Source organism: Thalassophryne amazonica, chromosome 14 (assembly GCF_902500255.1).
Source record: "Thalassophryne amazonica chromosome 14, fThaAma1.1, whole genome shotgun sequence".
Lineage (NCBI taxonomy): Eukaryota > Metazoa > Chordata > Actinopteri > Batrachoidiformes > Batrachoididae > Thalassophryne > Thalassophryne amazonica.
Window position 1 is genome coordinate 79,844,913 of NC_047116.1, and position 12,945 is coordinate 79,857,857.

At 40.3% G+C, this 12,945-nt stretch overlaps 1 long non-coding RNA gene across 1 annotated transcript; it reads right to left on the reverse strand.

Annotated features, from left to right (window-relative positions):
* Positions 1–1,089: 1,089 nt before the first annotated feature.
* On the reverse strand, positions 1,090–12,729 carry LOC117525408. Its single transcript, XR_004565038.1, has 3 exons — positions 12,592–12,729; positions 7,475–7,479; positions 1,090–1,100 (listed from the first exon to the last, which is right to left on the reverse strand). It is a non-coding gene; the product is annotated as an uncharacterized LOC117525408 (long non-coding RNA).
* Positions 12,730–12,945: the final 216 nt, after the last annotated feature.

Consider the following 12,945-nt stretch of genomic DNA (forward strand, 5'->3'; position numbering starts at 1 on the left):
TACATTCACACACAGACATATACACATGCTTCTAAGATTGTGTGGTTTTGGGATTAGTACCATCTTCATAAAATGTTGAACCATGCATTTATGCCCCCCCCCCCCCCCCCACACACACACACACACACACCCCAGTGATAGTCTGAATTTACATTCTATTAGACAGTCTGGCCTACAGCTTCCACAAAGGATAATCTACACTCAGATCCTTTAACATAGATGAAATCACACTGTCTCCTCAAAGCATAACGCAATTTTGAGATTTTTGGAGTTGTTGGCAGTGTTACGTGTACCTTGGACAACGTTCTTAATCCCCAAGGTGCTCCCAGTGTGAAGTGAGCACCTTCCATGGCAGCACCCAGACATTGGTGTGTGTGTTTGTGTGTGTGAATGGGTGAATGTGAGGCATTACTGGAATGCACTTTCAGCTTCTGATATAGATGGAAAAGTGATATAAAAGCGGACTCCTTTTGCTATTTTTACAGGACCTGGGACCAACTCTGCCAGAGCAAATCCGAGGTGGATCTGCATGTTGAATTGGCACAAGTTTTATGCCGTATGCCCTTCCTCACGCAACTCCACATTACACAGAGAAATGTAGGACAGGTGGGTTTTGAACCGAGAACCCTCCACACTGAAACCAAGTCCACTAACCACTTGTCCACAACCCATGCCTCCCTATTTCTCTTTGGTTCATTCAAAATGGTAAATGGTAAATGGACTGGATTTATATAGCGTTTTTCCATCTGCATCAGATGCTCAAAGCACTTTACAAATAATGCCTCACATTCACCCCAATGTGAGGGTGCTGCCATACAAGGCGCTTATTATACACTGGGAGCAATAGGGGATTAAAGACTTTGCCCAAGGGCCCTTAGTGATTTTCCAGTCAGGCTGAGATTTGAACTGAGGATCTTCTGGTCTCAAGCCCAACGACTTAACCACTAGACCATCACTTCCCCTAAAATGTAAAAAATAATCTCATCTTCAACCCCTTATCTGGGTCCGGGTCGCAGGGATGTTAAAAAATAATCAAGCTTTTTAATTAGTTTTGATTGTCCAGTAAGTGTGATGTTATGATGGCTTTATTAACGCAATGCCTGTGGATAAATCCACTGCAGTCTAGTAAAAATTCCCAAGTATAAAATACTTAAATGATAAGCACAAAATGCTTTAGTAGGTCAGAGTATTGATGAACCTTTGTCAGCAGTTACAGCCTCAAGTCTTCTTGAATATGATGCCACAAGCTTGGTGCCCCTATCTTGGGGTAGTTTTGCTCTTTGCAGCACCTCTCAAAGATCCATCAGGTTGGATGGGGATTGTTGGTGGAGAGCCATTTTCAGATCTCTCCAGAGATGTTCAATTGTCTGGGGTCTCGTTGGGCCACTCAAGGACAATCACAGAGTTGTCCTGAAGCCACTCCTTTGATACCTTAGGTGCTTCTGTTCAGGTGACTGTCCTGCTGAAAGATGAACCTTCACCCCACTCTGATGTCAAGAGCACTCTGGAGCAGGTTTCCACCCAGGTTGTCTCTGTACATTGCTGCATTCCTTTTTCTCTCAGTCCTGACTAGTCTCCCTCTTCCTGCTGCTGAACATTACCACTGTCCCCACAGCACGATGCTGTCACCACCATGCTTTATGTAGGGATGGTGCGTGGGTTCCTCCAAACATGACGCCTGGCATTCATGCCAAAGAGTTCAATCTTTGTGTCATCAGACCACAGAATTTTGTTTCTCATGGTCTGAGAGTCCTGTAGGTGCTTTTTGGCAAACTCCAAGCAGGCTGCCATGTGCCTTTTACTAAGGAGTGGTTTCCGACTCAACCATACAGGCCTGATTAGTGAATTACAGCTGAGATGGTTGCCCTTCTGGAAGGTCCTCCTCTCTTTACAGAGGAATGCTGAACCTCTGACAGAGTGACCATCAGGTTCTTGGTCACCTCCCTGATTAAGGCTCTTCTCCCCTGATCACTCAGTTTAGACAGGCAGTCAGCTGTAGTAAGAGTCCTGATGGATCCAAACCTCTTCTGTTTATAGATGATAGAGGCCACTGTGCTCATTGAGACCTTCAAAGCAGCAGGGATTTTTCTGTACACTTCCCTAGATTTATGACTTGAGACAATCCTGTCTCAGCAATCTGCAGACAATTCCTCTGACTTCATGCTTGGTTTGTGCTCTGACATGGACTGTCAACTGTGGAACCTTATATGTAGACAAGTGGGTGCAATCAACTGAATTCACCCCCAGGTGGATTCCAATTAAACTGTAGAAACATCTCAAGGATGTATAATCAGATGTACTTGAGCTCAATACTGAGCTTCATGGCAAGGGCTATGAATACTTATGTACATGTGATGTCTCTTTTTTTTTAGTAACTGCAAAAATCTCAAAAAACAGACTTTTTTTCACATTGCCATTATGGGGTATTGTGTGTAGAAACCTGAGGAAAATAATGAATCTCATCCATTTTGGAATACGGCTGTAACATAACATATGGAAAAGGTGAAGAATTGTGAATACTTTCCGGATGCACCGTATGTTTAATTTAATTTAACCAGGTTAGTCCCATTGAGATCGAGATCTCTTTTGTAAGGGAGACCTGGGCAATTATAAAGTTTGCAGTTCACCTAACCTACATATTTTTAAATGTGGAAACCAGAGCAAACCCACGCAAACATGGGGAGAACATGTCAACTCCACACAGAAAGGCCACAGCTGGAAATTAATCTCATGGCCTTCTTGCTGTGAGGCAAGTGCTAAGCCACCATGCTGCCGGTGTTGTCTAAAGTGTCTGATTCTTCATATGGAGGAGGAAGGTTCAAGAAGAGAGGATTTAATTAGCTATAACGTTTGATAAATGTAGCTGAAATTCTGTTATTCACTGAACAGGTTATTGCATGGCAGAAGTGGAATGTTATTTGTAGTAAGACAATACTTGTCCATAGATGTGTTTGAAAAGAGGAGGGTGTTACTGCTGCTAAATATGCTGATGATACCCCTCCTGTGTTTTTGTGATGAATCCCTGTGGCTTTACTATTGCATGTTTGACTTCAATCAATCAATCAATCAACTTTTTTCTTATATAGCGCCAAATCACAACAAACAGTTGCCCCAAGGCGCTCAAAAAACACAACACTCCCCTGTTATTGGATGTGATTCTCCAACAAGTCAACCCACAGATGGAGACAAAGTTGCCACTGATCCCACCGGTGTTAGGGAGGCATGCAAAGTATCTGAGTGTGTCTGTATTACTCATGGTCCATAATCCTGATGGTCCCATAAGGAACATCAAGATGACACACACCCAGAACACTATAAGGACAGGAAGAAGGAGATTAGAGAGGAAAGGATACTGAAGCACATAAGGAAGAAGGGTGGGGGGAGCGATAAGGGCATGAGTGTTGAAGGAGAGGAAACTGACAGAACGAGATGACCTCTGATATGGACACTAAACAGAAGTTAATTACAGCTGCAAATGACTTTATGTATACATAGATAGGTAATCCTATAAAAACAGATTTAACAAAATTTTTGATGTACCCTAAGAAAAGAACTGATTCAGGAATGTCAAACTTGCACACTACTGTGGAAGAAAGTCAAGCACAATTAAAATCAAGCAATAAAGACTGGACAAAAATAATGAAGCATTCCAGTCTAAATGTCAAATAATTCCCTGCACTGGCAACAGAGTAGAACTTGTACAGTAAAAATCTACATCAGTTTGAATGAGTGGGTGGGATGGTGAATGGGTTAAGCCAAGAGTTCATAACCTTTTACATTTTAAGGTCCACCTATTCATACTTGTAACGACTCATGGTCATTAAAAAAAGATCCCCAATTATTTTGGCTAATCTATTCTAAAGTAGCTGTCACACTGTGACAGATTAAGGTTGTATATGAGCAATGGAAAACACATTTAGATATTCATTTGCCTCTGTTTTTGTCCTGTACAAATCTATTTTCTCACTCACTAAATGCATCCCTCATCAGCTGATGTCCAGTGAGGCGATCGGAAAGTTTTGTGCATGCTCAAAACTTTGAGCAGACATCAAACAGAGAGTTTTCCCAGTGATTGCATGTTTATTTATTGCTTTGTCATGTATTTACTAAATAGCTTGCCAATGAGGGTCTGGTAGATGTTAGTTTTATCTGTGCATTATTCGTTCATCTTCTGTTCCTACTGTAAAGGGCTGTGCACCCACAATCCATTCTAATCAATTTACTCAATCCATCACAGTGTGAATACATAACATTCTATTGCAGCTGAACACCTTGCATTAAAGTACCCTGACATTAGTGTGTGAGTGTGTGTCTGTGAATGAGTGAATGTGAGGCATCATTGAAAGGAGCTTTGAGCAGCGCAACTGGATGAGAAAAGTACCATAATGCAGTACAAAATCAAAGAATAAAAATAGATTATTACATCATGATCACTTGATCTAGTTATTCAAATGACGATATTGGCTGTTTTAACCTCTGCTGTCTTATATAACGTCCTTAAGATCAGGGCACAGTTACCAAATTCTTGTTAAAATAGACTGCTGACTCTCCACCAACGATCTATTTCAACTGACTCAAGAGGCCCAATCTAATCAGGCCACTACAACCAGCTTTTAGCAGGCCACTCCAACCTTACTTCAGTTGATATACATGTGGTCAAGAGAAGGAAGTGGCTCAGATAAATGAGGCATTCTCTGTGAGGCAGGCATGAGGTAAGGCGTCAGGAATCTCTCAGGGCATTACCTCAGTCTACAAGCCTAAAAACACACACCCTGGAGGTGGTACCTATTTTAAGTCGCTGGCCAGGTTCGTCATCATTATCTCCGCCTGACAGGCAGTGGAAAACACCATGTGACTCATATGTTCATGGTATGAGACAGGATAGCTTTGCAGGTAATTAAAGGCCATGTCTGCACTTGTTCGAGCAGCAAATGTGTCAATTTGTAAACTGATTTCACACAAAGTTTTCCAAAGTCAAAAATGTGTATTAGGTGATGAAACCTCATATTGTCTGAAGAGACAAATGGAAAGCAGACAGTACAGAGACTTTCAATGAGTATTTACGTATGGGGCTAATCTACAGTGCACTGTTCCTTCCCATTTAATCCCGAATAGCAAGTCTGGGTGTGTTTTGAAGTATCACAGTAACTTCTTGATCCATCTTTGTCAATCTTGAAAAAACTTGGTATGCCATCATCGGCAGCAGATTTAAAATCGGGATCAAATGCTTGAAATGTTCAACTATTTGTTCCCAATTCTCAAAATCGGTGCAAGTACATAGTAACCTCCGAATATTCGTAGTCTTACGAGCATCATTGTTGTTCAAACTTCTTTAAATGGGCTATTTGTAGTGACTATGGCTCAAAACTTGTTTGGTCATGCTCCAACGGGGTGAAAACAGCCCTAATGAACACTTGTTGGGGTTTTTGTTCAAAATTGAACAGATCTATCATGTCTGGCCGAGCTGGCAAGCCTGCAGCTGCTAGTCCATTTCATCCTGTTTTGGCACTTTTTTGGCTCATCAGTGATAGATGTAGAACAGGTCCTTGTGGCATAGCCCTACTAGCAGAATACAATACGCCATATTTTAACATGTTGATTATTTTCTCAGTAGGTTTTGAGGTGATCTTCATAAAACTTGGAAAGATGAGAAAAACTATCAAGACTGACCTATAAATGCTGATGTTGATAGGGATACACATGTGGATTCTAGATCACGCTTTTGTCCACCAAGAAGGTGAAAATGATCAATGGTGTTTGACATCTTATGAAGCAGGAAATATCAAAAATCCCTTGTTGGTGTTATTTTGTATCGCCAAATTTTAAGGAAATTGTAGGAACAGTGAAACAGCTGAGGGTGGATAAAGGGAGGCTGCAGGGATCTGTGATCCTGGGGGAAAGTTATGCAGGTTGGAGTTGTTGTTCTCCTGGGATTGCAAACCATCATTGCTTCCATTTGGGAGACAAGTATCATCCCAACAGAGTGGAAAAAATGACTTGCTGTCCATCTCTCCAAAAACTATTATACTTAACTCTGTACTTGGAAAGATACTGTACTTGCAAGTGTCATTTACCACAGAATTCAGTCCCAGCTACTTGCAGCTCAGCAACGAAGAGCAGTCTGGTTTCACACCCAAAATATCAACCACTGACCACATCGTAGCCATGTGAGAATTTACAAGAAGCATGGCTATCAGCAGTACTTGTTTGCAACCAGTTGTCATGTTCATCATGTGTTGTTTGCAAATGTTCTGTATCAAGACAAAGATCCAGACTTTCAGTCAGTCCCTGGATTCAGCCCTCAGAAGTGCATCTCTTCAAAGTGAAAGTGTCAAACGTGTTGAGAGATTCACTTATCTTGTCAGCAGCATTCATTTCTCTGGGAGTTCAGCCCCTGAGGTTGAAAAATGTCCAACAACAATTATGGAGCAATGAGGTCACTGGACAGAGGTGTTTGGTGATGTGGATATCTTTGCTGGAGAATGAAGGTCTGGGTATTCAGTGTTCTGGTCCCTCTCATCTTACTGTACAGTTGTGAGACCTGGATGCTAATCACTGACCTAAAGTGGTGAGTGGATGTTCTAAGTCTTTCTGGAGAATCCATGGGTAATGCTGAAATGACACTGGGTCAAATGACTATTGAGGGAGACTCAGATGAGGCTTTAATACTTGTATTATGAGGGAATGTCAGCTCCAGCACTACACCCATGTGACGTGTTTCCCCGAGCATGACCCAGCATGCACTGCTGCCTTTGTTTTCATGACACCAGCAAGTGGAAAATGCCAAGGAGACTCACTTATCACCTGGCTGTGACAGATGGATGGCCACTTCTGGGAGGTGGGGATGGACTGGTGGATTGCAAATCAGGATTCAGGATGGTGTGTGCAAGTGACTGCATCTTGGTCACGGTTTTTTGGTGATGATGACCACCTGGTGACCTTCCTATAAAGCCATCAGTGGTGGGCACAGCTAACCAAAAAGTTAGCTTCGATAACAGATAATAAGCTAACTAAAAAGTTATCTTTTACAAAGCTAAACCGATAAACCACCCAAAAATTTATCAGAAGCTACAGCTAACCAATAACTTCCAGTATCGTCTCCAGTACACTTACAACTACTAACAAGCTGATTTTGAGTTTTAACATCACGATCGCTTCTGGTAGCATCAAAGGTGACCACAGACCCATACAATGAGTCAACACTTCTGTCTTTGTGTGTCCTGCCCACTGCTGAAAGCTCCTGTTTACTACATATCTTCCAGCAGTGAAGCAGCTGCGAGGAGCAGCAAAGCTCAACTCTCTACTCAATAACAGTGTCGCTGTGAGACGGAGGTCTTGGAAAATAAAGCAGTGCTGACTTATGGATTTGATTAATAAATAAAATTAACACTGATATAATAACTCCATTAATGGCAATTCTGTCATTTTACAAAGTTAAAATATAACATATATCTTTTAATTTTAAATAATGTACTAATTCTGAAGTTTTGTAACAAACACAGACAGATACCAAAGGGATTATGGGTAAAATGTGCCTCCGCTAACACTGATTGGTTGACATTCATTCTATGTAAAAACCAACACATTAATGTGAGGTGTGTGTGTTGGTGTTTACATATAAATGTGCTTTTGTAAAATATACCTTTTTTTATTTTTTTATCTGATATAACCGGTGTCAAAATAAATAGAACACTGCCATCTACTGGCGTCCAGATGCTCATACTGCCATGAACACTGAACATTACTGGCCAGTAGATGGCAGTAGAGACTGTGAAAATCGGCCAAAACAAAATTCCAGATAATACGTGTCTGCTACATTTAAGATGCGTGGAATTTAATAAACGCAAACTGAATTTCAGACATCTTATATATTACTCTGGAAGAAAGATGACGGACAGTGTTTGACATAAACGGGACTCTAAATAGCAAACAGGAATCGATTGCAGTGATTCCAATTGAAAATAATGGAGAAGCAACCTGGGCTTCTTCTGGCATTTTTACATAAAACAAACACAATAACAACATCTATAAACAGAGAGAATATATTCACAAGAGTTTTAGGCACAATATACAAAGGGTTTGATGCTGTTGTCCAAGTGGAGCCTGCTCAGAGCATCTCAAATGCATTTCTTCTGTCATGAATGTACTGACAGTACCCATATGCACTTGGAGACAGCATGTCGACACTAAAACCTTCAAAATTGGTGCATTACTTTAAAACTAAAACATATATATATATATATATATATATATATATATATATATATATATATATATATATATATATGGCAATAATTATGGAATCACCAGCCTCGGAGGATGTTAATTCCATTGTTTAATTTTGTAGAAAAAAAGCAAATCACAGACATGACACAAAACTAAAGTCATTTCAAATGGCAACTTTCTGGCTTTAAGAAACACTATAAGAAATCAGGAAAAAAAAATTGTGGCAGTCAGTAACAGTTACTTTTTTAGACCAAGCAGAGGGAAAAAAATATGGACTCACTCAATTCTGAGGAATAAATTATGGAATCACCCTGTAAATTTTCATCACCAAAACTAACACCTGCATCAAATCAGATCTGCTCGTTAGTCTGCATCTAAAAAGGAGTGATCACATCTTGGACAGCTGTTGCACCAAGTGGACTGACATGAATCATGGCTCCAACACAAGAGATGTCAATTGAAACAAAGGAGAGGATTATCAAACTCTTAAAAGAGGGTAAATCATCACGCAGTGTTGCAAAAGATGTTGGTTGTTCACAGTCAGCTGTGTCTAAACTCTGGACCAAATACAAACAACAAGGGAAGGTTGTTAAAGGCAAACATACTGGTAGACCAAGGAAGACATCAAAGCGTCAAGACAGAAAACTTAAAGCAATATGTCTCAAAAATTGAAAATGCACAACAAAACAAATGAGGAACGGATGGGAGGAAACTGGAGTCAACGTCTGTGACCGAACTGTAAGAAACCGCCTAAAGGAAATGGGATTTACATACAGAAAAGCTAAACGAAAGCCATCATTAGCACCTAAACAGAAAAAAAACAAGGTTACAATGGGCTGAGGAAAAGCAATCGTGGACTGTGGATGACTGGATGAAAGTCATATTCAGTGATGAATCTCAAATCTGCATTGGGCAAGGTGATGATGCTGGAACTTTGTTTGGTGCAGTTCCAATGAGATTTATAAAGATGACTGCCTGAAGAGAACATGTAAATTTCCACAGTCATTGATGATATGGGGCTGCATGTCAGGTAAAGGCACTGGGGACATTACATCATCAATAAATGCACAAGTTTACATTGATATTTTGGACACTTTTCTTATCCCATCAATTGAAAGGATGTTTGGGGATGATTAAATCATTTTTCAAGATGATAATGCATCTTGCCATAGAGCAAAAACTGTGAAAACATTCCTTGCAAAAAGATAGGGTCAATGTCATGGCCTGCAAATAGTTTGGATCTTAATCGAATTGAAAATCTTTGATGGAAGTTGAAGAAAATGGTCCATGACAAGGCTCCAACCTGCAAAGCTGATCTGGCAACAGCAATCAATCAATCAATCAATCAATTTTATTTATATAGCGCCAAATCACAACAAACAGTTGCCCCAAGGCGCTTTATATTGTAAGGCAAGGCCATACAATAATTACGTAAAAACCCCAATGGTCAAAACGACCCCCTGTGAGCAAGCACTTGGCGACAGTGGGAAGGAAAAACTCCCTTTTAACAGGAAGAAACCTCCAGCAGAACCAGTCTCAGGGAGGGGAATCAGAGAAAGTTGGAGCCAGATTGATGAAGAGTACTGTTTGTCACTCATTAACTCCATGCCTCAGAGACTGCAAGCTGTTATAAAAGCCAGAGGTGGTGCAACAAAACACTAGTGATGTGTTGGAGCGTTCTTTTGTTTTTCATGATTCCATAATTTATTCCTCAGAATTGAGTGAGTCCATATTTTTTTCCCTCTGCTTGGTCTAAAAAAGTAACGTTACTGACTGCCACAATTTTTTTTTTCCAGATTGCTTATAGTGTTTCTTAAAGCCAGAAAGTTGCCATTTGAAATGACTTTAGTTTTGTGTCATGTCTGTGAACTGCTTTTTTTCTACAAAATTAAACAACTGAATGAACATCCTCCGAGGCCGGTGATTCCATAATTTTTGCCAGGGGTTGTATATATAATAACTTATCTGAAATAAGTTTGGTTAAAATTTTAACCATAAGTTAAAACTGTATGCCTCTGGATGATTTGGGTGATGTTGCCAGCATATCAGTATAGGGTCAAAAGAAATGAGGTTTTTTTTCTTTTCTGTGACCAGTTCTCCTTTGCCTGCAGAGAATAGAGCGGTTTCTTCTGGAATCAGCTCTCTTCTGTTTACAGAGGATAGAGCAGTTTCTTCTGGAACCAGTTCTTCTGTTTGCAGAAGATAGAACTGCATATCTACTACAAAACATTTAACAGGTACGTCTTCAGCTGATTTTAAACTTAATAAATGTTTGTAACTATAAAGCTTTGTTCACCATGCCTCCAAACATATGTTAGTGCTCTAAAAATTATCGGACCAAAACTTATCAGAAGATAATTGGTCCGATGATGGTTTTCAAAGTTATCTAAAAAGCTAATCTGATAATTATAACTTTATCTTCGATAATTAGCGGTTAGTGGAACTGTGCCCACCGCTGAAAGCAATATACGAGGTCTCTTAGATAATAAACCGACCCTTTTATTTTTTTTTTAACTATATGGATTTGAATGACATGCGATTACACCAATCATGCTTGAACCCTCGTGCGCATGCGTGAGTTTTTTCACGCGTGTCGGTGACGTCATTTCCCTGTGGGCAGGCCTTGAGTGAGATGTGGTCCCGCCCTCTCGGCTGAATTCCTTTGTTTCACACGCTGCTCGAGACGGCGCGCGTTGCTTTATCAAAATTTTTCTGGACCTGTGAGGAATATCCGAGTGGACACTATTCGAGAAATTAAGATGGTTTTCTGTGAAAAGTTTAACGGCTGATGAGAGATTATGGGGTGTTTCTGTCGGTGTAAGGACTTCCCACGGAGCGGGACGTTCTGCAGCGCTTCCAGGCGCTGTCGTCGGCCTGTTTCGAGCTTAAAACATCCTAATTTAAGGCTTAATTCACCCAGGACATCGTGAGAGAACAGAGAAGATTCAGAAGAGGCCGGCATGAGGAATTTATGCGGACATTCCACTGTTTAAGGACATTTTTTTAATGAAAGACGTACGCGCAAATTCGCCGAGTCGTTTCCGTGACGACTCGGCAAATCTGTGTGCGCCGTGACAGGAAAAACACCTCCGTGTTGAAAACCATTTGTAGAATTCAGGCGGCTTTTAATGGCTTTCAACAAGTGAGTAACTGAGAAATTGTTTAACAGCTTGGGCATGTTCCAACTTGCCCGTTAAGATTTCCAATGGAGGTGTTTTTCCTGCCGCGACCCCCCGCGGTCGGGTCCAGCCCGACATGCGACTCTGCCCGCACGTTCTTTCATTACAAAATGACCGTTAACAATGGAATGTCCGAATAAACTCCTCATGCCGACTTCTTCTGAAAGTTCTCTGTTCTCTGACGACTTACTGCGTCAACAGAGCCTGAAATGTGGAAGTTTTCAACTTGAAACGGCGAGACGCTGCCGCCTCGAAGCGCAGATCGCCGTCAGGCGCCGTGGACCGTCCTTAAAGCGACACTACCAGACCAAAATCTCTCATCAGCCGTTAAAATTTTTACCGAAAACCAGCTGAATTTATTGAATGGTGTCCACTCAGTTGTGCCTTACAGTTTTGAAAAAATTTTTATCAAACAAAGCAACAGTCTCTGAGCCATTCCTAAACAATGAAAAAAATTGACGAGCGGGTGGACGACTCCTCACTCAAAGACTGCCCACAGGCGAATGACGTAACCGACAGGCGTGAAAAAACTCTTGCATGCCCACGAGGGTTCAAGCATGTCTGATGTAATCACACGTGATTCAAATCCATATGGTTTTTGAAAAAAATAATAAGGTCGGATACTTTTCTAATAGACCTCGTAATATCACCTACTGAATTCTATCTTTAACAAGGTGACATAATCAAAATCTATAGATATCCTCATCTATAATGTATATTTAACTTGCCCTCCTGGTGAAATAAAATATTTTCAAGCAATTTTTTATTTCATTAAATGAAGTTATACATTTTTTAAAATCAGTCAAGACTAGGATGAAATTAGATGCAATATACATATCCATGGAGGACATGATTAACACTCATCAGTACACATCTTGAAATGTATTAATCTATACATTTGTGGTCCAAGCAGACACCAACAGAACTTCTTGTTTTTAATACTCCATTCTTACATATATCTGTAATATAATTAGATATGTTCATATGTGGCTAATTTGACAAATGTCTACTGAGTAGCTGGTAACTACCATATTTCATTTTGAAAGAACTTTTAGTTTGATTTTCATAAAACATGACTTTTCATTCTAAAATTCAATACCTACCCTTACTAACTGCAATTGCTCTGATGCAGACATCCAGAATGAAAACTGCTGGGACAGTGTAGTGGTTATGAAGTAAGTATAACGCAATACCCGTGGCTGTATGAACATAAAAATAGGAAACAGAATGTGACCTTTTGACTACTTAAATTAGTTCAAGGTTAGCCATCTTTGAACGTGTCCAAGGTATGTGTCCCAAGGATGTTTCCTGTGAATTTGACGACCCTGGCACAATTAGCAATGGACTTATGCTGAGCACAGACAGACAAATGGACAGACGGATGGACACAAAGTCTTCACAATACCCAATGGTCATATTTTGGTCTTGGGTAAAAATTTACAGAAAACTCAAAATTTTGCAATAGAGTCTGACTAGATACCATTATATCAAACTACAGTCCAGAGAGACCCCAAAAGAAAAAAAAAATATTATGGAGCCC